Genomic DNA, 25748 nt, shown 5'->3' with positions numbered 1-25748 from the left:
GGTGGGTAGGCAAGACTGGTGGGAAGACATAGCAGGAGACAGGCAGCTCTTGGTAGACAGCAGGTAAGAAAACACAGGCGGAGAAAGCAGTACTAGCGCCTGGCGGGTGGTGGGAGCCTGGCAGGTGGTGGAAGTGTGAGAGACAAGCAGGGCGGAATGCTGGAGGGTTACGGGCAGGCGGGTTTGGGTGGACAGGGAGGGCTGAAAGAACAGGCAGGGCGGGCAGAGATGGAGACACAGGCACAGCTGAAGGCAGGGCAGGGTGGACATGTGGGGCAGGCAGGGCTGGGGACATCAGGCCTATATGGGCAGGTGGAGGTGAAGGCAGAGGCAGGACTGTGATGCATGCGGGGCAGGCAGGGCTGGGGCCAAGCAGGACTACTTGGACCAGAGGGTGTGTGTGAATGGGCAGTGCTGTAGGGACGGCTGAGCCAGGCGATGAAGGATTGGCTCTGAAATGGTTTTGCAGTGAGGGGTCTCTGCGGATTAATGAGCTGACACCATGATTGATGCCCGGAAAATGTTAATGTGCGAAATACGACACCTGCCCACTTAGGTATTGCCTGAGTTCATGACCCCCAGCGATGCCAGTACCTCAGCACCACATGCCCCACTGAAATACTTCCCCCAGCTCTGCCTGTCCCCTCTCCTACGCTGTGGGTCTGCCTGACCTGACTCACCCCAGACTCCCACCCCTGCAACTGCCCTCAAACGGGAGAGAGGAGAGAGGAGAGCAAAGAGCGAGGCAAGAGGGAGAGAGCGAGGAAAGAGGGTGGAGATGGAGAGGACGAGGGAAGAATGAAGGGGCGAGACATGACTGGGAAGAAGCGATGAGCAGGAGGAAAGGGAAAGAAAGGTTCGACAGGAAGAGAGTGAAGTGGCGACAGGAAAAGAGTGCAGTAGGGCAAAGCGTTGTGGAGCGGGGTGGGGAAGGAAATAAAATGTCCATGTTACTCCCCTATGCCCTCCTCAAAGACCCCCGGCTGCTCCTCAAAGACCCTCGCCTGCTCATCTTCAACCCAGAACTGCTCTTCCATGTCATACTAATTTTCATCTTCAGTCCCTTTCCCCAAAGACCCCTTTTCTGCCGTCCCTGGCCCTAGACCCGCCTGCAGCTAGTTCCCCTGCCTCCCACTGAAATACAGACCATCCTCTGCCGGTTGTCCAAGAGCCCTCCCCTGCTGAGGCCAGACCCTCTCGCGCTCCGTCCCGCTGTCCGTATGAACTGTAATGACCCAGTCAATAGGATCAATGGGCCCAGATAATGATTTAAGGACTCTGCATTGTACTCTCTCGGCCCACATCTGAGATGTGAAGTGCCGGAAGTGCCAGGTCATTAGTTCTGTCACCAGCCGGCCAGCTGCAGCTTGAGCGCTGTGGCCATGCGCTAAATTGAGCGTTTTCGGTATGTCATCTGACTTGCATCCGGCAGGCCATCTCTTTTATCCTTCAAATATCTATAACACTAGTTCATTAAAATGTGAGACAGCACTTATTATTGAACGTCAAGACATAATTCAGTTAATATGCGTCACTCAAACTCACTAAGCTAATTTTTTTGCTGCGTCTACTGCAGCAGCCACAAGGGGCGCTCCTGCAAACTGCCCGTTATTACTTTTGGTACAGCGTGGACCCCCGGCTCGTCAAGAGATTGCGTCGTGGCAGCCTTTATTTCTGAAGCAGTCATATGTGTTGGGGATTCTGCTCATTGCCCTCCTGCAGCTCGTCGACCGTGCCCGTGCACCTGCAGCTGGACCTGGGGGAGGGGGCCCTCTAGTGATGCACTGCTCCTCAGGGCCGTGTTAATCATTAGCTCATGAGGAAGATTACAATATCCGCCCCTTTACATGCTCTATTGGCACCCCAAGGGAGCTCTTGGGGGTGATCTTTCAAGGGAGGATAGAGTGAAATCTGCTGTAGAGAGGACAGCATCTGATTCATATCAATAGGACATGGAGCAGAGCTGGCCGGAGAGCTCCCTCCAAGGAGACTTTCAGTGGCGCAGGAGGGGCGCCCATGTCAATTTAAGACAAGACTGTACGATGTGAAACCGAAGGCTGAACATCGACATGCCCTTGGGACAGCAAGTCTACAGCGTGTCTTGCTCGCGCTGCCTGCATGCGCCAGTAGGCTCTCTAATTGGTTGACAAGGTCCACCAATCGCAGTGCTTATTTGGTAGTTGCCAACGAATCAGTGAGACGACTGGCACGTGCAGGCAGCGTGAGCAAGACACGCCGTAGACTCGCTGTCCCATGGGCGTGTCAAAAAAAATATAGGGTGGTAATGAAAACCTGCTGCATACTAATCACAACAGAAGTTTTAAATCAATATTAACATTGCCCAATTAAAAGCATGGGTGGTAACAGAAGACCCTTTACAGAAAATACTTTACCCCAATAAATCACGCTACGCGAGCAGCGCATATGCGCTGCAACGCTAGGCGGGACCTAAAAATAGAGAGGCAAGTTATCAACTCAAGTGCCGAGTACTGAGACAGGCACCTGTTGAATTATGAGCAAGGAGTAAACCCAAAGCCACTCTAAGGATTTACTGAATACAAGAGGAATATTTGCCCACAGACAGCTCTCTAAAGATGAAACTTAAAAATCATGATACACCACTTGAATATAAAAAAAAGTGCTCACTAACCTTGTTCTAATGGCTGACACAACCTACTGAACATTGTCTGTTTTACTAAAATGGAAGAGTTTGATGAAACAATTTCAGCGAAAATATTTTGGGAGGAGAGAAACCTAGTAAAGCCTTTTTGCGGGAAACTTCTCTCAAAGTATATGGGGCATTGTTACACAAAATATCATTAACTGGAAAATATCTCAGCAGAATGTTATTTTATAGAGCCATTACCCAAATCTGAGTAAAATACAGTGCACACATTTAGAACGTTTTGACCATCTCATGGGTTCACCTGCAGTAAATTGACGTTTCCGATGAGGCTAGTATATGTCGTTTTAAGCCTCTACTTTGACACCATTGTTTATTATCTGCCCCTATTAATTTCTTCAGGAAAATCGAGAACAAGCCTAAACTCTAAAGCCAAAAGCCTTTTTTCTGTAATCTGAAGTTTAGTTAGCAAATGAATTATTGTCTACTTGAGAACATATTTACTGGAAAGGAACCTAGGAGATTAAAAAATTAATTAGTTGCTTTAGGAAATGGTCTAGCGATGATCGTATAGTAATTCACAAATTGCACTGAGAAGCAATCGCTGTTCATAATGGCAGTGAGAGGCTGCGAGGTTCCTCCGGAATCATAATTGATCGCCCCCTGTTCCTGGAGATAGAGGCCCTATAATGTAGGCGCTGGTGCTGCAGAGAGATTTTCGGTGGCTTTGCAAAAATAATTAGCTTGTGCATCATTGAATAACTAATCGAAGGCACCTTACATTTATATTTAGAATGCAAATAAATTCTCCAGATGGCGCTGTGTGTGGGAGCAGAAAGGGATGGGCTGTGATGCACAGCAGAGCAACCTTGTGTGTTTCTCGGTGTTTGAGCAATCCGAATTCTTTCATTTCGAGAGGTACATTTATGGATGCGTCAACGTTTTATGCAGCAGCACCTGTTTTTTTTTCTTTGTTGTTTTTATGCATTTAACATATGCAGCGAGGCTATATAAATGCAAATACATTATAACGCAATACTGTACCTTTTCATACAAGAATTAACTTAGGAAAGCCCTTTTTCTTTCAGGACCACCCGCCTCCATTAATACTCCAAGAAACTAGGGTTGTGCAATGTTTTTCTACAAACTTCCCACAATTTAAACAAGTTTTCCGCAGGTTTGATATGATGTTCAAGTTGGTCCGTTTGCGCCCTTCTTGGATGAAAAGTTGGCCAACACCCAAACAATTTAAATAAAAAACGTGAAAAAAATGTTTTTCAACTTGTGAAAAAACAGCACATCCATTTTCAGCGCCAAATATAAATTGAAATGAAATACCATCCGTTTGGTAGGACAACTCAGCTAGGAAGTAAACGTAGGAAAAAACGGAAGTTCTGAGAAATGCAGCTAAGTAAACAATCTGGAACATTATGACACTTCACTTAAAGGAAACCTGTACATTTCTTCTCATCCATCTTAGTGTCAATCATACCAAGTACATGGATGTTGGACGAGATCAAATTCTCTGTAGTCAATAGCACCACACCTCCACTCCTTCCATAGTCAATACAAATTGTATGAGCTGATGAGTCTTTCAATACCCCGTATAGAGGAAGGTTAAGATGGCTCAGTGATGGCTCACTTCCTGCTCAGATGTGTATTTAACATAAAGGTCGTAGTTCTTGGAAATACAAATGCATTCTTTAATCCTTATAGGGCTAGTACGTCGAATCATGGTAAATTGGGTGATAATAACTGCTGGGATTTACTGCAGTATGGAGTCATGAAACTGTGGTAGGTTGCGCCCCATAAAAAAAAAGACATTATATTTGTATTAGAAGCCGTATCTAGAAATTGATGCCTCTTCAGACAGTCTTGTTTTAGAGCATGCAGAAAATTGTTCCATTCCTTTGCACCAAGAACAACTATAGATCAGTCCCCCATGGTTTGTAACTTAAACTTCGGTATAGATAGCAGATTATTACAGGCAGATTTAAGTGTTCTCGCTGGATGGTAGGGAGCATAAGGATCAGAGAGGAATTTAGGACCAATTTGTTAATAGGCCCGTGTTAGAAATGGGGATTATAGTTGGCTATGGTATCCAACTGAGTCAAGCAAAATCCACCCCTGTATTCAGGGTAAGTCACTTACATACCAAAGATAACCTATGCTTACCCTTTGGTAGATTGGCGCAACGCAGGCAGGCTTATCATCAGAGGCATTGTGTAAAGTGTTTATGCAACACACTCACACAGAAATACAATAAACACACCATAAAAGAAACTTCACACAGGGTTATATAAACTATATACAGTATATTGTACATAAAACATAGGCCAAACCAACATAAATCATAATTACTGTGCATATGCAAATCCTGAGATAATACTCATTATCCTGTAAATGTAGGGAAAAACTACATATATTATACCATCGAGAAATTAAATGCAACTGTTTGTGAAAAAGAACACATGAACCAAATAGTACTTTAGCCAGGATGGCAGGAGGAATAACCATCCACATGAATTGCCGTAATATGCTGTACACAGTTATAGGTATATCAGTAATATCACATAACGTGCAGAGAAGACCTTTGGCCATGGAGCAACTGTGCTCCTCGTAGATTGTATACCGTACTTTTGTGAGCCCAGGTGAAATGATGAGCCCCTCTTCAATAACTGTGAGCACATCGCTTGCACAATTATTAGGGGCTTCAAGGTAGCCCAAATAACTATCCCCGTCAAGATCAACCCCCGGACTCTTCAAAGGAAATGTGGTGTTGATACTGTGTTCCTGCTCCTTTAGGTAAGGACCGGGGGCTGGCAACCAATGGTGTAGATAAGTGCACTGGTCTGACAAAGTGACCCACAATTCCTCTGTGACCCACCTGGTCCTCTGATGAACAGGAGGCAAGACAACATGTCCTTGGAGAACACTGAGACACACAGGCAGAGGTAGGTAGGCCAGCACACACAAGTCCTTAGCAGGGTGCCCATCCCTCCAGCCACTGCAGGTAAGAGCGTTGAGGCAGTTGGGCCAGGTGAGGGGGTATTTTGAGAGACGACCACGAGGGAAAATTAATTATTTATCGTTGGCAGGTTCTCGTGTCTTTCGGATTCGATGCTTGGTTTTTCAACAGCATCCTGCTCCTGGGCAATGCTATGGTAGTTCTCTGGAGATCTTTGTCCTCAACATTGATGGGGAGCTTCAGAGCTTTTAGGGAGACAAACCAGAGTGGTTAGGCTGATTCTCAACTTGCCAGGGATGGTTTGACTCTTGACGTCAAGCTGATCTTCTCCTGGATCTTTTTTATCATTGTTTGACTAAAAGTTCCCAAACTATCAGACCTTCTTCTGAAACGTTTTTAGTGGGTCAGAAAGTGTCCAACAGCACCAGCCAAGGGTTCAGAAGCTTTGTTTCACCTCTTGGGGTCTGGGACTCAATCTCCCACAATGTACCTAGTCAGTACAGGTCTTACACTGGGCATCCTTGGTGTGGTTTCCTATCGCCTGTATTCCTTATGCTGAATTTAGTTTTTGCTGTCCTAGATGCTTTGGCTACTTTGCCACTGCTGATCAGCGTCAAAGTGCAAGTGCTGCCTGTGTAAATTGTTATCATGATTGGTTATCCATGATTGGCATATTTGGTTTACTGGTAAGACCCTAGTAAAGTACACTGAGTGTGCCCAGGGCTTGTAAATCAAATGCTGCTAATGAGCCTGCAGCACTGATTGTGCCACCCACACAAGTAGCCTTTCAAATGTACCTAATACCTGCCACTGCAGTGTCTATGCACGCAGTGTTCAACTGTCATGTCGACCTGGCCAGTGCACCCACTTGCCAGGCAATAACTCTCCCTTTTCTTACATGTAAGACACAAGTTACCCCCATGTGCCGGGTGCAGGGTGCAGTGTATGTGAAAGGTAGGACACGTATTGGTGGATGTGACATGTCCTGATAGTGAAATACTATGCATTTCATTATTCACTATTGAAAGGCTCTCTGCACCACAGGCTAACATGGGAGTTACTTTGTAACGTCATACAAGTATAACTTCCATTGTGACAAGATAGAGAAGTGGAGATTGGGCTCTCTGAACTCAGAATTTAATCACACATCTTTTAGGTAGATGGTTTTTAAATTGTGTGTTTGAAAATGTCACTTTTAGAAAGTAGGCATTTTCTTAGTTAACCGCATGCGCGCTAGCGGAATTCCGCTCGCACGCTGGGTTTTGCGAAAACGCATGTTACGTGATGAGCTGGGCTCGTCATCAGCGTGCGAGCGGGCTACGCCATGACGAGCCCAGCTCGTCATCAGCGTCGAAGGGGTTAAACCATTCTGTGTGCCTCTGCTGGTTGTGTATTGACTCTGGTTCGGGAGTGACAGGGGCATGGGATGTGCATTCACTATAGACAGACACCGGGGGGAGCGGGCAGAGGTGTGTCCTGCCTTTTCTGTGTGACTCAGTGCATTGCTGAATAGACCTTGGCAGCATTTAGAGTGGTGGGAGGAGTTTTACTAACACCTTAATGGGCAGTGTCTTTTCTGTCCAAAGCTAACTCCTATTTCTGTAATGAAGCAGGGCCAGAAAGGACAGAACTGGTTTGAACTGGTCTCAGAGACCCTTTTCACAAAGAGAACAAAGACAAATGGGGTATGGACCTTAAACCCCAGAGAATTAGATAACTTCTGGATTCAAGAGGAGCATTTTGTCAAGTAGAAGTGCTGGAGAGCTGCACCTTTGCTGTGTGTTTTGCTGTGTTGACCTGCAGTTGCTGCTTCTGCCAAGGAAGAGGACAAAGACTGGAATTTTGCTGTGAACCTGCTTGAAGCAGAATCTCCAAGTGCTTGTGTGTGCTGGCCTCCTGTTCTGAAGTCTCAGGGAGACAAAGGTTTCACCACCAGCTCTTCTGAACTCCACTACTGAGAGTTATGACCTGCCAGGAGTTGCCAATTCCAGTTCTGGGCCTCTGAAGGTTGTTCCAGCTGTTGGGAGCAGGAAGAAACTTAAAGAAAGCAAGAAAGACAACTCTGATGCTGTCAGCTCCACAGCCACTGATGCCGTGGTCTGCACCAAGGCCAGGGGCACCGCTTGGGATGTGCATGACGCACTGCCCCACCTGCACACAGCTCTGATGCCCTTCAATGCCTTCCTGACACCAGAGCTCGTACCGACACTGTCACAGCACCTGCATCCTATTTATGCAGGCCATTAACTGATGTGGGTCACTTCACAAACTCTTCGTCTTCCCATCCCATCGCCTCACCCAATCCGATGCCTCACCACCGACGCAACCAAATTCCCCTGTCTGGGCTCAATACGTCACCTCCAAGCGAACCTGATGCCTCGCCTATACCGTGGTAGTCAGGGAACCGGCCTCGAACTCCCTTCTTGGAGTGTGTATGGCTAGCCCAAACCACAGGTGTGACTAATACTTCCCTACACTCCCCTTCCAGACCCTCTCCTAATCTACTTAGGGAGACTCCCATCTGGCTGGGGATAAAGGAAGTGGGGGCTGGCCTGGGTTCAGTGACATCTGTTCCTCTACCTTTCAAGTTCAGTTAATCTCCCAGCCCCCTTACAGTGCCTTGCTTCTCCAGGAAGCAGATTTCCTCCCACCAAATGGCTGTATTGTTTCAGTCCAGGTCTTTCACACCTACACCAGGTAGCAGCTTGCCTCAGGCTATCAGAGTCTGGCCAATCAGAAAAAGCTGCTACAGGGCTGTTTTAGTTAACTCCAGGAGAGCAAGCTCTAAAACAACGTTTCTGCAATAGTTATAATACATCTGACCATGGCAAGTTGTTGGATTTATTGTAACTATTATTTTGATACTTTGAATTATGTTGCCGGATACTTGCACTCAAACGTTAGAGGTAAATAAACTTTAATAAAGCCTTTCTATGTTAGACTATTGAGCGTGCAGCTATACAATGAGGAAATGACTTTGGCTGTTCCACCACCAGGGCATATAAAACATATTTCATAATGTCCCTGCTTTTTATAACAAAGGGCCCTACCCTTGGAGCACCTAGGCCAGGCCTTAGGGGTGCCTTATATGTAATAAAAAGGTAGTTTTGGACTTTGGAAGTACTTTTAATTTCAAAGTCGAATTTAGAAACAGTTTTATTTTCAAAACTACCCTACAAGGCAGGCCTGGCTTTAAAATGACACCAGACTCCACAGCAGGGCATTAGGTCAACTGGGGCCTCTAAACGTACATGCCCCTACCATGTACTAGGGATTTACAGGTAGTTTGTCTTGGCCAATTAGGATTGCAGCAGTTACCATATATATTTTAGGTCAGAACAATGGTTCAGAGCCTGGTAGCAGAGCCCAGGGCACTTTCAGAATTGGTAACCACCAGTATCAGTAAAAATAATGGGGTGGTCAGGGCAAAAAGGATGACTTTCCTACATCTGCAAATACTTTTTACAGGCTTTTTGCCCATGTAACATTTAAAGCACACAAAACAATTACTGAAATGTAAACGTTTCTGTAGTTTTGTGTAAAATACACTTTTTACATAATAGACAACCCAAAAAACACATGGTACAAAGGAATTTTTACAAACCGATCATTACTCCAACTAATAATAGAAAAGGCTGTGAATCATACAGTGTACACCCAACACCACATACATTCCACCAGGGAGGGGAATACTAATGAAAAAAGTAATAACTCACTAGTATCAGAAATACAGCTTATATCGGGATTACATTTTTCATTTAAAGCCCCTCAAATGTATTATTAGGAGTACATTTAATCAGATATTTATCCATTCACAGACTATTTATCAGTTCATTAGCATAATTACTTTTATCCCTATTCTTTTTTTTAAATTATTTACATGGCAACTATTTACTTTATGCAAAGCTGAATAATGCAGTATTCAATATTTTTTGTAGCGAAACTGTATAGATTGCTACTCTCTAAATAAAATATTATCACAATTAAGGCAGGGACTCAGACTCCAATCTTCAAATTTCCAGTGACATTGAATGGTTTCTGTTCCTGCTGGGTTTCTTTTCTGTTTTTGTGTGAGAGACTGCAGGTGCAGCCCACTTGACCATCCCTACATTTACAAAATGCAATTTACAAAGCTTCTCACAGTTTCTAGATAGAAGGAGCAGTACAGCACTGATAAATGTCGACTGGCAAACAAAACATAATCGAAGGAAAATGGTACCTGAGACAGTGATTCAATGAAACTCCAACCTGAATGAATAAAAATGAACATCCTCGGGCACTGAGTATTGACTGGAATCACATTATTTCCAATTCTGCTGGAAGATACTGTGTACATGCTGCAGGTGCTTTACATTACACCAGAACAAATGGCTCTATTGCCAGGCCAAGGGGCTTTACAAACCACATCACATGCAATTTGAAAAGACCTGCAGCCCTTTGTCATACACGTCAAAGGTCTGACTCGTTGTCTTCAAAGGTGATGAGTTACTAAATTTATTTCATACAAGATCAGACAGCAAGGTAGCAAAAAAAAGGTAGTGAAGAAAAGCTCTTTATCTGTTCTTTGTGCAGGTGGTGCAGATGTTATAACATAACTAGCTATGTTTTGTCACCGTTTATTCAGATTTAAGCAACACCTTTGTTAGACTTAACATCCTGGAAGTGGTATTCCTCCCAACGTTTTGCCTTCAATTCTTCGGTTTGCTGAATTCGTTTTTGATGACTTTAGGACTCTGTGCACTGATTTACTTTTTGATAACTTTAGGACTCTCTATACTTAACCATTGCTAACCAATGCTAACCTGCTTGTGCTCTCTCCTTTAAACATGGTAAAATTGACCTACACATAGTTGGCACATTTGTTACTACCGGTACCCAGGGCATGTAAAACAAATGCTACTTGTAGGCCTGCAACACTCATTGTGCTGCCCAGTAAAATGTCCCTTTAAAACATTTCTCAGGCCTTCCACTGCAGACTGTGATGCAGTTTTAATCCACCATTTTGACCTGGCAAATTAAGAGTTTTGCCAGGCTTAAGCCTTCTTTTGTATTACTTAAGGTAGGCCCCATAGGGTCAAGTTGAATTGTATTAAAAGGTAAGACATGTGTACTCAAGTTTTACATGTCCTGCTAATGTTCTTTTTCACAGTTTTAAGGCCTATATTTTGCATTGACTAATAAGGGTCTACCTTATTATGTTTAATGAGTGTTAACTTTATATTAGGAGCAGATAGAGATATGTTGTTTACACTCAGAGTTCCAGGGCACATGACTGTGAATGTCTCTGCTGTTGGGGTTTGTGTATTACTTCCAGACAGTGACACTAAAAGGGATTAGGTAAGCATAGGATGGGCTTTGCTGACAAGATGACTGAGAAGGGGCTGCCTCACATACATTACAAAGGACCTTGCCTACCGTACACACAAAGGAACCTGACACCATGCCTGCCCTACCTTTTGTCACCCCATTTAGTTTGACTAGGGAAAGGAGAAGACCTTTCCAGAACCAGTGTTCTTGGGGTATACAAGGGAATCCCCCATACAATGACAGAGCCACACATCGGAACACTCCAGGACTTATGGAAGGTGCCCTCCTAACAGAGTACAGTCCTGCTGCTTGGAGGTCTGCTTGCTGTTTGAAGAAGAAAGTTAGGGACCTGCTTGCCTTGATCACACGCTACCCAGAGTGACCCTAAAGGTCAAATGGCTTTCGTGTGAGCTACAGGGACAGAAGCTTCAGAGGCCTCACTGGACCAGCCTACCTGGCCAACTGCAATTGTACCTGCCTGAGACCACCAGTTGGCCTCTAAAGGAGTGGGTACCGATCCCCAAGAGAACCTACCAGGTCCTGGCACTTGGCTGGTATCAATGGAAACTCCTCCAAGAAGAAAAGGGTGAAAATCTCGAAGATTTGGGTTCCATGAGAGGGTGACTGGGCCTGTTCATATCCAAACTCTGGGCCCGCGACGACTGCCAACGTGAATATCCAGTGAGACCTTCTCTTAGCTCTGACAGCAACAGTCTGATATTATGGACAAAACTAGACCAGCAGTTCGTGCTAAGGAAATGACAGTCTGAGACACTCAACCTGCTCTTCACATACAGCCCTCTTTGTTCTTGCCCCCTCCAATACAAACAGACCTCTATGTTCGGTGTTGTTCCAGTAGGTTTTCGAAATCCCGTTTGATTGATAGGGGTGTAGTTCCGTGAGTTGTGGGTCTGGTTCGGTGGTTCCAAACCCGTTCGAATAAAGTCATCGGAAATAGACGATTTTGGTGTCAGCAGACCGCAAATGACGAGTGTAGCGTGTATAAGTATTTTCGCATGAATTGATCTATAAGAACACTACGTATTCAGGGATTCCGTTTGAACCTTCGGGTTCCATTTTGTGTACGGCAGCCATTTTGAGTGGTTGCCCTCACATAGGCCGATGACTATGGCCGAACGAGTCCTTGAGACACGTATGTCTTAGCTGACTTCTGAATGACCTGGCCGAACTGACTCCGGGCCCGAGGCTGACCTTGCTGAGCCAGTTCCTTGTTAAGCAGCTGGTCAGATAAAGATCAAAGAGCAGGGCAGGCCCGAGTTTATGGTACACTGCTCCCACCTTTCTATCTCACTTCCAATCTGTTTCTGTTCCTTCCTTTACAACATAATTACTGATTTGGGTTGAGGGTTTATGATGGGTTTGTCCAGCCTGACTGAACAGGATAATAGAATGTGCTTGGTCATTTCTGGTGGGCTGGACAACGGAAAGTGGGATTGTCGTCATACGCTACTTTCAACGTGTCACTCTGCGATTGGTCAATTTGTATTAACCCAATGCTAATTTTGTTGCCTGAGACTTGATTTTTGGCATAAAAGACCATGCTCCGCTTATTGAATTTGTGCAGTCTCTAGCGAACCACCCGTGTGCGCTTCGTAGATCTCTGTTCCTGGTTGCAGCCAATAAACTTTGGTCTTTGACGTCATCAAGAAGTATCCCGTGTCTCTGTTTGCCAAGACAAGGGAACTCGAAGGTATCGGGTGTTTTCCCTGACGCCGCTGGGTTTTAAAACCTGGTCCTTCAGGGGTTATTGCAATTTCAGACGCCCAGTCTGTAAGTTCTTCCAGTAAAAGGCCTGCATAATATATGGCGTTGTTATCTATTAAATCGACAAGCCTATAGTTTTTTGCTTCATTATTGCTTCCTTTCTTGTGAATTGGCGAAATAATCGACCCCTTCCAGTAGTCTGGAATTCTCTCCACTTCCATAATCTGTTTGAAGAGTGGTAATAATGCTGCTGCTTAGCAATTCGGGTCTTGCTTGTATAAAATTGGTGGGATGCCATTAGGGCTTGGCGCACCCTCTGCCCTGCTTTTCGCAATCTTGTTCACAATCTGTTTGTTTGAGGAGGCATAGTCAACCTCCTCTGCTGGTTTGTCTGGGTCGGGCAAGGAACTCCCAGTTCCTTCTGCATTGTGTGTGTTGTCTTGTCCAGTGTTAAAATGATGCCAGAGATAGTTAGCCCAGGCTCCTTTAGTTAGGTCTGAATTCATTCCAGGTGCCCTTGGGTTCTGTAGACTGTTCACTGTGCAACAAAACCTAGTGCTGTTTTTGCTTTTGCGTAGTATAAAGGTTTGCCCCACAGCTTACCTTCTGTTTCCCTTTCAGATTGCCATATATGATAGTCCTATTTTGAATACAGCCCATTACTCTTCTAGCACAGTAATGAACAGGGGTAGCCTCATATAAGTAAAGAGATCTAATGATGAGAAACTATTTTAAACTAAAAACCTACTTCTTACAGAATTACCCCACACAGACAGGTGTGTTTTTATGCTAACAAATAGTTACGTGGGCTATCGTGCTTACTTTGTTTCTACAGTGATCTTATTTGCACTGCTCTGTTTACACTGTAAATAGCCACCTATTAGGTAGCAGGGCCTTTGCTACAACCATTCACATTCAATCAAGGAGTACTTTAAATTATGTGTTGTAGGAACCCTCTTCTTTCCATTTTAATTACTCACGTTTAATCGTGCTGATGGAACCAGTCTCTTCCTTTATGCACAGTGCTTTCTTATTAAAAATAAATCACATATATATTTCCAGATAGCAGATACTTTAATAAAGGGCTACAAATCCAATTAATCTGCATATGTGACAGAATAAATTACCTCAGCTCTACACTAAATATCTCATTACTTTTTCAGTATGCTATTTAAACATACAGAAATCAGAAACTAGGTTACAGTCCTTGAGAAAGGCTTCAATAGCTGAACATCTCTAGAGTTTGCATGAAAAGCAATTACTGATCCGATTTTGTTTTCCTTCATGAAATGTACAGCGGGACTAGGCCAGGATCCACGGGAATTGCCATGGTTTGCTCTCACTTTCGTGTGTCGGTTAAATCAGCTGGACCGGTAGCACTTGTTTTGATTCTCGTCTGTCCTTAGTGAGAGAGAAAAATGTCTCAGTTAAGAACAGTGCTTAATTTAAGCCAGTGGTTTCCGGTGCTCAGTACCAGCACTTAATTATCAACACCTGCACATTTTATGAGCACCAGTTAAGGACACAATAATTTACGAGGGGAATAAGTGATTTATCCACAATCACAGGATGCTGAGCCAATGCCAAGACTCAAACCTGGCTCCCCAGCTCCAAAGTTTGCAACTCTAGCAACCACAGCACATCCTTACCCCACTTTCATGGTTAGAGGTTGGTTCTGTTTTAGGCAGCGATAACAGCAGAAATGGGCTGGTGCGCGCTGCCTTCTGACGAGAGCCCCAACACTTAATTTTTTACAAATTAGCCAATGGTTCTTCAGGAGGACTGAAACAGGTGTGTATATCTGCATACAATTCAGGGGCGTTATGTTATGTTATGTTATTATATTCTTCTAAAGCGTCTTATCACCCAGAGGTATCTAAGCGCTAAGGCGTAACGCAAGCCCCAGCAGACCATTCAGTGTAGGGGCGCCCCCACCATTACAGAGGAAAGTCCCTTTTAGCACAAGGCCAATAAATATTCCATAGATATGGAAATTCGAAGAGGGTGCGATATCATTTTATTTTACATCACTGGTAGAAGAAGCAGATTTCTGGCACACCTAGAAAGAGTTGACATGCACCATAGATGGGACAGGATAGTAAGAAGAGATATTGAAGAGAAAAGGTAAGTTAAGTCTAGAGTTTCATAACTAACTCCACATATAGGTACCTATGCGCTACATGTATCTTCAAGGTACAGAGATGTGAGCTAGGAATAGTAAGAGTCTATATTATTATTATTATTATTATTAAAACATGTAGAGGGTGCCACTACCCGCAACGGAGGTGTCCTAATGCTAGCGGAGACAGAGAAGGTGAGGGCAAGTTGTCAGGTGCTATAAGGTACTAAGGAAGGCTGAAAAGCCAACTCTTCAAGACTTTCCGGAAGGTGGATTCCAAGTTGGCCTTTCTGATATGTTCGGGCATGGAGTTCCACAAGGTCGTGGTTTTGACGGGTAAGGAATGTCCTCCTAGCCTGGCCTATGCAAAGCAGGGAGTGACTAGGCATTCAAGATGATTCGACCTTAGGTTCTTTGTCTGATGGTATTTACAGAGTTTCTTCCTTAGATATTGAGGGCCAATGTTGTTGCTCTATATACTGTGTACTGCCCTATATGCAATTACCTGTCGATATTTCATCCTTTAATATTCTGTCCTCTATAATAATAAGCCACAATATGGTTGGTGCCGATATTCAGTAGCACAATCGATTGAGCTGACTATTTACACTTGCTGACAAGACTTAGGAAGTAATGTGAAAGTATCTGATTTTATAGGAACAAGGGAGAAGAATTTACCACCAGATGCAGTAAACATGGAAACATGCAACTAAAACTATTGGCATTAGTATGACTTTGGTGGTCTTATAGTGGGGCTGCCACATCGCCGCCTTGCTCAAAGACTTCCAAAGCCATAAGAAACCACCAGCCAGATTTAGATTTTTTTTGTCTCTGGCAGGCGGTTCTTTGGTGGTTTCACTGCAGTGCCTTTGAAAAAGGTACCTCAATGGGTGCGTCAAAGGTAGTTCCTGCAGGGCATGGACTGTTAAGGAGCAGAGGCTCCAGGGGGCCCTGTAGGGTCCCCTTTGTTTCCTCACCACCACACTTTTCATGGCGGGCTTGCTGGCATTAAAACTGTGGCAGTGAGGAAACTCCTAATATGCTTGGTGGTGCTGAAGTGGCACCACCAGCATATTAGAGGACTTAGACTGATGCAAGACCGCCAGGGATCACGGATCCCTGGCAGCAGCAGGGGTCCCATGGCATTTCGACTGCCCTACTTGTAAGGGGTTGTTGGACCACAGTGGGTTTGGCGCTCCATCAGACCACAAAATTCAGAATAAGGCCCTTAGACATTTTATAGTGTATAAAGGATTCAATACGTTTTACATTCAAGCAACATACATGAGATCTACAAATTGAAGTACATTGTGGCAATAAGCATAACACCAGTCAATTTGATTTTCTAGCACAGTTACATTCACTTGAGATTTTAATTCAACATTCTTGAAGTCTTTGTCTTGGGTATCAACTGCTTCTTTCTGCCATTCCATTGATTTAACTAAACTATGTCTGGGGTGTCCCTGTAAAGAAGAGGCTTCGTAGGAAGAATGCGTAGCTTTAAGTCTTCTTTATTGAAAGATATCCAACACCCACAGGAAAGTGCTGCCGCTCGACTCCAGGACTCCGGGCAACTGACTTTCGTTGGCCAGAGTACTAGAACCGAACGGAGTCATTTGAATGAGAACACAAGTCATAACATAAGAAGTGTGCCCTCGTGCTGAGTGCAGCACGAGGACACAAAAGGGATATACCACAGTCCCATAAGCTTGAGCCAGCGATACACTGTCACTGAGGCTATTTGTTCTGCCGTGGGAGAACTCTGGACATAGAAGTGAAACACAGTAAGCACAAGGAATTTAGTAAAACACTCATCTTACTCTTGTTTAGCAATGTATCTGTATTCAGGTTCACTAGAAAGCTGATGTTTTGCATATGCAGGAACAAGCAATGAAATTACCAAATTGTTCTAGAACAATTTCAAGGCATCCAGTGTTCAAATGATGTGCTTGTTCTAGAGCTAACTAAATGGTAAAATGTGAGATACCCTGCTAGTGAATTTAATGTGTTATGATATATATGTATTCATTTGTAAAGTGTTCATAGTACTATAATCCTACTTCAAAGTACTGAAAGGTCTCAAAGACTGAGAAGTAGGGATGACATCTTGTGCCTTGAAATTTGTATTTTCCCTCCTCAGCTGTTATTGCTGCAAGTAGAGAGATTGTTCTATTTAAATCACCAACAAGTGCCAGCAACTCTTGCCTATTTATCATTCAAATCAGTCCTCAAGTCCATGAATGCCACCAACAGCCTTAGTTGCTTCAGTGTGGTCCAAGTTGACCTGCAGATGGGTTCCGGTCCCCTGCATTGGCACATGGATTATATTTTCTAGCAACGTCCATGATTTCCAGCAAACCTTGTCACATAGCTGATGCATGTCTTTTTACTTTCTCAGAACACTGAAAGGCTGGTTTACATTATTGAGGATCAACAGCTTGCATGGGGTAAGACTTTTAGGCCCTCAACAAGAACCCAGCAAGAAAACAACAAGTTTCAGCAGCTTTGGGAATTTCAGTGGGGCAAATGTAGCAGAATGTAATCAATTAATTTTCACAGGAAGGTGAAGGGCAGCATAGATTGTAGAAGGGCACAGGCAAGCTAGGGAATGTAGACTGTGGTAACCTAAGCTGGTGAGACAACAGCATATCACATTGACATAAGTCATGCCTGTCTAAACAATGTGTTGCAATGCTCTAACGCATACACTGCGACTGTCATTTAAATCTGGTTGGTTAGTCTATGATGTGGTTGTGTTTAGAATGAATGCGTAACTATTATGCAGTCGCATCAATCCCGGTGTGGGGCGGACACCTGTAGTCACACATTCGTCAAGGTGGTCCGTCTGCATCGGAACCTACAGTGGTCCAGCACAGGATCCTGGGAATGTCGGTGTGAACCGTAAGTACCGTATTACCCCCACACCCACAGCACACTTTAGTGTGTGTGCTCATATTTCTCGAGGCCTTTTTTCAATTTGGCCATACTGCACATCCTGTTCCTGAAGAAAGTCTTTTTAGTTGTATTGTAAGGCTGAAATATGTAGACCACCATTTGGATATTTAAGATCAAATTTGTCTTTGCAGTATTCATCCTTGTTCTTTTAACCTTGTCCTGGGACCTCAAGAATAAAGCTGTTCTACGTTGTCCTAGGATCCTAGAGGCATTTTTATTCTCACTTTATCTCACCCCTTCACAAAAAACCACCTGCTCCACTGTAATAAGGCGTCAAGGCACACCTGGGTTGCATTATGTAGCCCAGGTGGGAATCTGATGATGAAGCATGCCACCAACAAGGTTGGTGGGTGAGTGTCTTTTTAAAACCTAATGGGCTTTTTCGCCCTGTTTTTCCTGGAACAGAGTTGCAGTTTTTGGGGATTCCCCTGTAGGATCCGTCCCTTTTGTTGTTTGGTTACTCATCCGGGGAAAAAGACATACCTCTTTATTTCCTTGCTCTCCCTTTGTTTCATCTCGCTATCAAGGGTAAGACAGGGAATCTTGAAAGAAAACTGTTCATGAAGCAGAAGTTAAGTTGTTTGACTTTGTTGGTGCTCAACAACAGCACCCGGCAAAACTGTTGTCTCTCTACTTCATAGTTCATCAAATCACATTCCTATGGGGAAGCTTAATATATTCAGGCATAATTGAGCACTTTGTGATGTCTTTTATCAGCCATCAATCTCTGGCTAAAAATGTCAACCCTCCAGGCAATTATACCAGGAAGACAAATAGATAACCTCTTTACCTATGCTTGTGTGATATTACTGCATCTTTTCATTTTCTCTTTATTTCCATCACATTTCCATCTCAGAAGCAGACATTTTAGGATTAAATGATATGTCCACTGCAATCTTAAAGATAATATGGATACAATATTGGGTAGAGAAGGTACTAACTTGAGTGGTCAGGGTAAGCTTTTGGAGGGTAACTCTTCGAATGGGTGGGTATAGTCAAAGTGAAGATGTGCTCTTGGAAGAGTATTTATTTATCAAAAAGAGGACAAAGTTCCTAGATCAGGGTGCAAAAGTCACCCATAGTTCAAGGTGCAAACAGTCACCAACAAGGGTGCAAAAGTCACCCATGTATCAAGGTGCAAAAAGTCACTAACAAGGGTGCAAAAGTCACCCATGAATCGGGGTGCTAACAGTCACTCATATTAAAAAACACAGAGATTAAGAAAAAAGGTAGCCTAAAGTTATCCTAGGTTTGGAAATGTCCTAATGTGAGAGGGAAAATAATTCTACATCCTCTGCTGCCCTCACACACCCAGGGGGGTGTCATGCTTCATCATCGGGCGTTTGCTCCTCATAGGGCTGGCGCTGCAATTCCCTACGGGTCCCCCGCAGGGTCACTTTATCGGAGATCTTTTTTGAGGATTGCCGGATGTTGCATGCGGGTGTGTGGGGATTGGGTAAAAGGAGGGTAAATCAATTTATGTGCACGTGATAGTGTAAAAAATGACTGACCCCAAAAGGGCCCATTAGGCCTAGGTGTCAAAAGTCAAGGCCTCAAAGTGGTTACAGCTGCTACATGGAAGCCGCTCCTGGGTAACACCTTTCTGATGAAATTACCATGGCATTCCCCTTTCTGTACTGGTGGGGGGCACTCCGGGGGAACACTGTACGCAGAGTGAGCCTCACTTTGCTGTGCTGCATACCAGACTGCTGAGAAGAGCGCCGGCCCTACGAGGAGCAAACGCCCGATGATGAAGCATGACACCCCCCGGGGTGTGAGAGGGCAGCAGAGGATGTAGAATTATTTTCCCTCTCACATTAGGACATTTCCAAACCTAGGATAACTTTAGTCTACCTTTTTTCTTAATCGCTGTGTTTTTAAATATGAGTGACTGTTAGCACCCCGTTTCATGGGTGACTTTTGCACCCTTGTTAGTGACTTTTTGCACCTTGAACTATGGGTGACTTTTGCACCCTGATCTAGGAACTTTGTCCTCTTTTTGATAAATAGATTTATATTAGGAGCATGGACACTGGACCTTTATAGCTCCTTGGTCCCCCTTCTTTGTTTAACAACTCTTGGAAGAATAGTAAGACAGGCAAATAGATTAGTTTGCTCACATGGTAATTAAATTCAACTTGATGGGTGGGCTCTATCTAGGAGTTAGACATAGTGCTCAAAATAGGCCCATGTGTGGTCAGGTGTAGCATAACAGAATGACAATATTCAGAGAGATGGGTGACTGCTAGTAGTTGTGTTTGTATGTATGTATGGGATGGTTTATTCATGGGTGAGGATATTGTGGTCGAATGGCCCATGAAATGAATGAGACAGGCTTATCCTCACTTTTTACAGAAGGGAACATGGACAACATAAATGGGGTTAGTATGGAGGGCTATGTTTTCAAATAATGTTATTATTTTTAAGTTAATGTATAACAATACAATAATGGCATGGTTTGGTTGTTAACATTGAGATGAGTATAGAGATGCATTCTTCAAATGAACATATGGTACTGCTGCATAGTCATCCAGGCAAATTGTTAACATTTGCAAACATAAAAAATGTAACTGTGATATATGGATTGGATCATTCCTCAGAAAAGCTTGTGATATTCTAGGTGGCATCAAGTTTTGATGGTAGGGTGTCATGGTGCAGGGAAACCATCTGTTCTGGGGAGACTATTTCCTAAAGGTTGGTAATATAGAAGGCTGGTACTTTGAGGCAAAAATGTCATATTAAGTAAGGTTGATGAAACAGCAAGGAGAGATTTTGGTAGTTGATGTGGGGATTTAGGAAGGCAGTCTTGCCGTATATAAACCTTGTGCTTCAGAGGATCACAGGATAGAATGACCCATGTTCTCCATGTAGTTTGAGCCTGGTGGAATGCAATGTGTCCATTAGTAGGGAGGGCAGGAAGAAATGATGGTAGAATGGGGATGGTAATAGTAGTGGGGGTTAAAGTTGCTTGTTAAGGGAACAAAGGGATGTCTTTCAGTGTTTATACTGGGAGGAATGGTCAGGTGTTACTGGGTAGTACAATGGGGAATAAGGTCACAACGAGAGTGTGACTGCATTTGTGAAGTGTATTGACCCTGCATGAGCTTGTAGACTAGTTGGTTAGACACTAATGGTGACTATACATTGTTTCACATGCTTTACTTATACTTTCAAGCTGGAGTGACTTCTGGACTAGAGATTTGCAATGCGTTTCACAAGCCATGATCAATGGCTTAGCAGGGAAGAGATCTAGCGTAGTTGTAGAATTTTATCTGGGCTAAGAATGTGGTAAAATGGTAACTATAAGTGGGTGGCTCCTTCATCACAGATACCCTTAGTAGGAAAGAAACAGGTATTTCTGGTGACACCACGTATAGGACTCCAGGGTAAACAACCTTTACAACGAAACTTTTACAATCCACTACCATTACGACGCAACTTTTACAATGCAAACCATTACAACGCATTGCGCTGGGGGGTGCTCTAGGATAGGGAATAGGTTTAATGTACTATCCAACACCTTCCCTACTATCCATGGGGAATGGAGTTGGAATAGTAAATTAAACTATTCACTATCCAGCGCCCCAAAGCACTATGCGTTGTAAAGGCATGCGTTGTAAAAAACGCGTTGTAAAGGCATGCGTTGTAAAAGCATGCATTGTAACGTCATACATCCGGACTCAAGATTGCCCAGAGGCGCATGAGCCCTAAAATGTGTAGGTGTCATGTATTTTGTTTTACACTTGTACCTTTCACTGAGTTAAACATGCTATCCTAATTGTGTCATTTACCCATTCATATTTTTAGAGTAAGTGCTATGGAAACATGAAGCATCATCTTGAATGGTATGTCATATTGGAAGATCCACTGTGCTTTCTTTTTGCCAGCAGAGTGGGATTAGCGGTCTTAGAGTGTATAGTCCTGGTGGGCACTAGGACAAAGCCAATGGTGGCTTCCCTGATTCACTTGCTTTGGTATACAGAGGTAGGTGTAGGTATGCAGTGCTAATTATAGCTGTACCATTAAGCAGGGCAGCTAGTCTGGAGACTGTTTGCATAGAGGTATGACTGATATGCTCCACAACGCAGCTTTTTTTCTTTTACAGAGTTTTATGTAGCGCAAACTTGACCCGAACCGGGTATCAGAGCGCTTTAGTTGTTTGTGACTTACCTCTGGTTATCTCTTGATCTCCTGGGAAAGTCCAAGGTGACTGGAGGGACACTACCAACAATGTCTTTTTTATTGTGTCTTAGGAACGCGCACACGATTTGTGACCTCACACATCCCCCAGATCACGTGGACTCTGACTTGCATGGGTCAGGTTGAATAACCTTGATCATTTTATAGTGACTGAGGGGTATATAAGCAGGCAGTCAACTCATCCTGGAATAAATAATCATGTTGTGGCTTCTTAGGATGGCCAGGTAACCCAGAAGAATGACAATAAGGCACCCCGACAAGTACTGCATTATATATCATAAATATCTACACAGGGTAATGCAAAAGCTATAGTATTACACATTATTTGTACCAGACATAGTTCTTTGTAAACTGTGAACAGCTAATGGCAAGGTTCTCTGGAGTTTGCATGCCTAGACTATGTGCGCTTTTCAAACTATACAATACTAAGTCTCCTAAAGTAATAAACAAAGGTGTCTTTATCTTCAGTTAGCATATCACATTTCTAATGGTATACTCTGAGCAGCCTTTCTTCTAACAGGAGTATAATAATGCATATTTTAAAGATGACCTGCAAAATGCCTTCAAACCAGGGACAAATGTTTCCTCATTCCTTATTCATTTGAAAGCTAGTGCATTCTTTTTATGCCAGTTTATTTGCTGAATTAATAATAAGGAGCACGGCATGCCATGCACTCAAATAAAACAAGGTCATTTCACATGAAAAGTTCAAGTTTCTCCTCATTTTTCACAGGTTTCACTTTAATGCTTTATTTCCAGCGCTGCTTAGCTGCAAGGACAGCACAGTACAACAATACATATATTAGTAAAGAGAAAATAGGAATACAAGGTTCTTTTTTCAGGGACTTATTTGTGTTTATTTGTGACCTGATAATGTGCGTTGAAGGCCTCCGGGAAATACTATTTGCCAGTAAATTAAAGATTTTGTGAAAAACAATATCATACAGACCCCTGGGTGTGGTGCCAACAATAATCCAAATTTTGACCTATTTGGAAATCACCATTGACCATAGCACTGAGTAATGGCATCTCTTCAGCACTGTGTGGCCTTTGGCACTTGACAACTTGATTATATACAGCATTACTGACCAATATATTTGGGGCAGGTCAAAGTTTCAAAATGAGCAATACCCGCAATGCTGTTGGGGCTAGTAATTTCAAAATATGCCAGAACCCGGCAGATCCAGTTTTTAAAATCTGTCTGTTGAACCCAAACACTAGCATATCAGTATTTGAACACCAACGAACAATTTGAAGAAGCCTCCATTAGTCTCCAATTACACCTTAGAAATGGTAGTGTCAACTGCGAAAGATAGTTTCATCATGGGATTTGCGGTCGCATCATTGCATGACAAACTCCGAGACACTCTCTCAACATTGGTCTTTGCCCCGTAGTGATTGCTGCTTCCTTTTTTTTAAATCAGGGATGCCCGCATTTACCCTCACTCTCTTTCCTAACCGGCTAACAAGGATTTCCCCACCTGCCACTGTATTAGGCACTGCAGTGCAGGCAGCAAAATGTTGATCGGCAGGAACAATGCAGCCCAAAGTCTGCATACCCATATTGCTGTAAAAGTATTGGTCAACAGTCTACACTGAGGGGAACGCATATTATGGACTGCATGTACCATGATGCAAAGGAGCTAACTTTTCTGGGATATGATGTAGTGTCCGGCCACACCCTTTACCCTGCCAAAACTGATTTTCATGACCTCCTCTACAATTTATCACGTTTCCAATGTTCCTTTTTGTAAAAATTGCATTCTAGCCCTTGATTATACTTCATCCGACCCGAGCCTGATACTAAGGACCGAGCCGGAGAGTACGGCCTGGATGCGAAGAGTACTGCCCAAATCGGAGATTTCGGTCCGATTGCAGACGTAAAGTAACAACTCTTAAATGACCTCTTTGAATACCAAAAGTCATAAAGTTAGACTTTTGTCTGAGATTGGTTTTGTGAATCAGGACCATTGTGACTACAAAAATAACGAGGACAAGTATAATTGATTAATTTGCTTTCTTATTAGTTATTTATTTGTTTACATGTTTATTTGATGTTATATGACTTTGTCCATCTCTCTCACGACAAGTGCTTAGTGGCACATTGATCTAAGGTGCTTGACTTGCTAAAAAATGGTTTATAGTTTATGTAATGTCCCCACAACGGCCTCGATGGCAAGGTGGTTCATGAGGTAATGAACATTTTCCTGTGTGCAAGCTACAAGCAGTTACTTAATTTCACCTACTGATGATGTCATAACAATAGCTGTATGACAAAGTAATTTCTAATTGACATGCTTTCTTTATGACAATCACCTAGTGGCACAGTACTTTATATTATGTGGTCTAAATCTGTTTTACATACCACTCCGTAATTTGTGGTCCAATGTGTTTTCTGTATGTGTAAGTAATGCAAAGGCTAATTTTATATAACATTCTGTGCGTTCTCTTTAATGGTGTGCCTAGTGTGTCAACGGTGTGTGCTTCACAAACGCTTCACCCATTGCATCTGGGATAAGCCTGACTGCTCTGCCAAGCTACCGAGGGGGTGAGCAGGGTTTATTTTTAGTGTGTACCTCCCTTACTCTGACTAGGATTGGAGTGTTCTACCTAGCTTAGGTGTATTCCCTAGCCAACCAGAAACCCCATTTCTAACAACTAGGTGGACCCATGCAAAAGAAATTAGAGTGATCCAGTCTGGAAATGATGTGATTGTGCACCACAGTTGCCTGAGTTGTTTGCAGGTGAAATCCTATGAGCATCCCATGGATTTTCATAATTCCAAATCATGATGCAGTTACTGCACTAAGTTAGTGCTGAAAAGAATGCTGATTGTTGAATTTTACTTTGCGATTTCTGACCCCTTTGGTTGGAGGTAGGCAAATTTCAGGAGGCCATCTAGAATGTATTCCATGTGTTAGACATGACAGCCTTTGATGTGTTCTTCTGACTCAACGTCCCTAAGGTCTGACCCCATATTATCTTATCATCTCACTCTATTATCCATTCCTCTCTCAAACAATAGGAGTCGCCATCTTTTCCGACTTATTCTGAATCATTGTTTTGTCTGCTATTAAATGGAGATGTCGCCTGACCTAATCTTTCTAAGAACTGTGAAAGTGTCTAGCCATTTGATTGATGACACAGATACAGCCATCAATGGGTCCAATGTCTACTTTCCATCATGTCAAGGTTAGTTAAGAACAAATATAGACATATAAACAAAAGAGTGTAGTCTGAATTGACGTCCTTTTTCCTTATATGCTCAGAAAGAAATGTCTGGCACGCATACCTTGATGCACATAATCTATGTCAGACATTCTTAAAGTTATGTCAAAAATTCCAATCTTTGAAAAGATAGAGTGACAAATTTATGACCCAGTTTGAGTCACTCTTGCACCACCCAAGGTGGTACAAGAGCAACACAAACCTAACGTCATATTTTTTAAGCCACCAAAGCCACGTTGCGTGACTTTGAATGGCTTAAACAATTTGGAGTAATGCAACACAACAAAAATTGCTGTGTTGCATTACTCTGAAGAAGGTAAGCATTCCATGGTCATTGTGTGGGGGTTCCCAAGCAACTCCCATGGTTTTTTAGGCATTCACAGATTTACCAAACTGGGAAATACACATCTCCCCAGGTGAGGTGTTAGAAGAAATATCTTTATTTCCCCTAATTACTTCCTCTTTCTATGTGCAGCACCCATAGCTAGAGGAAACAGCCTCTCAGGATTGTTTTTGGGCAGGAATGGACAATCAGCACAAAAACAATCCTGCCTACAACACAGGCACCCTTACACCATGTTGCAAGGGTGCCTTCATTGGCGATAGGATGCCAAAATGCAACA

The sequence above is a fragment of the Lissotriton vulgaris genome, chromosome 4_1 (genome assembly GCF_964263255.1).
Source record: "Lissotriton vulgaris chromosome 4_1, aLisVul1.2, whole genome shotgun sequence".
Taxonomy (NCBI): domain Eukaryota; kingdom Metazoa; phylum Chordata; class Amphibia; order Caudata; family Salamandridae; genus Lissotriton; species Lissotriton vulgaris.
This window is presented reverse-complemented; position numbering follows the sequence as displayed.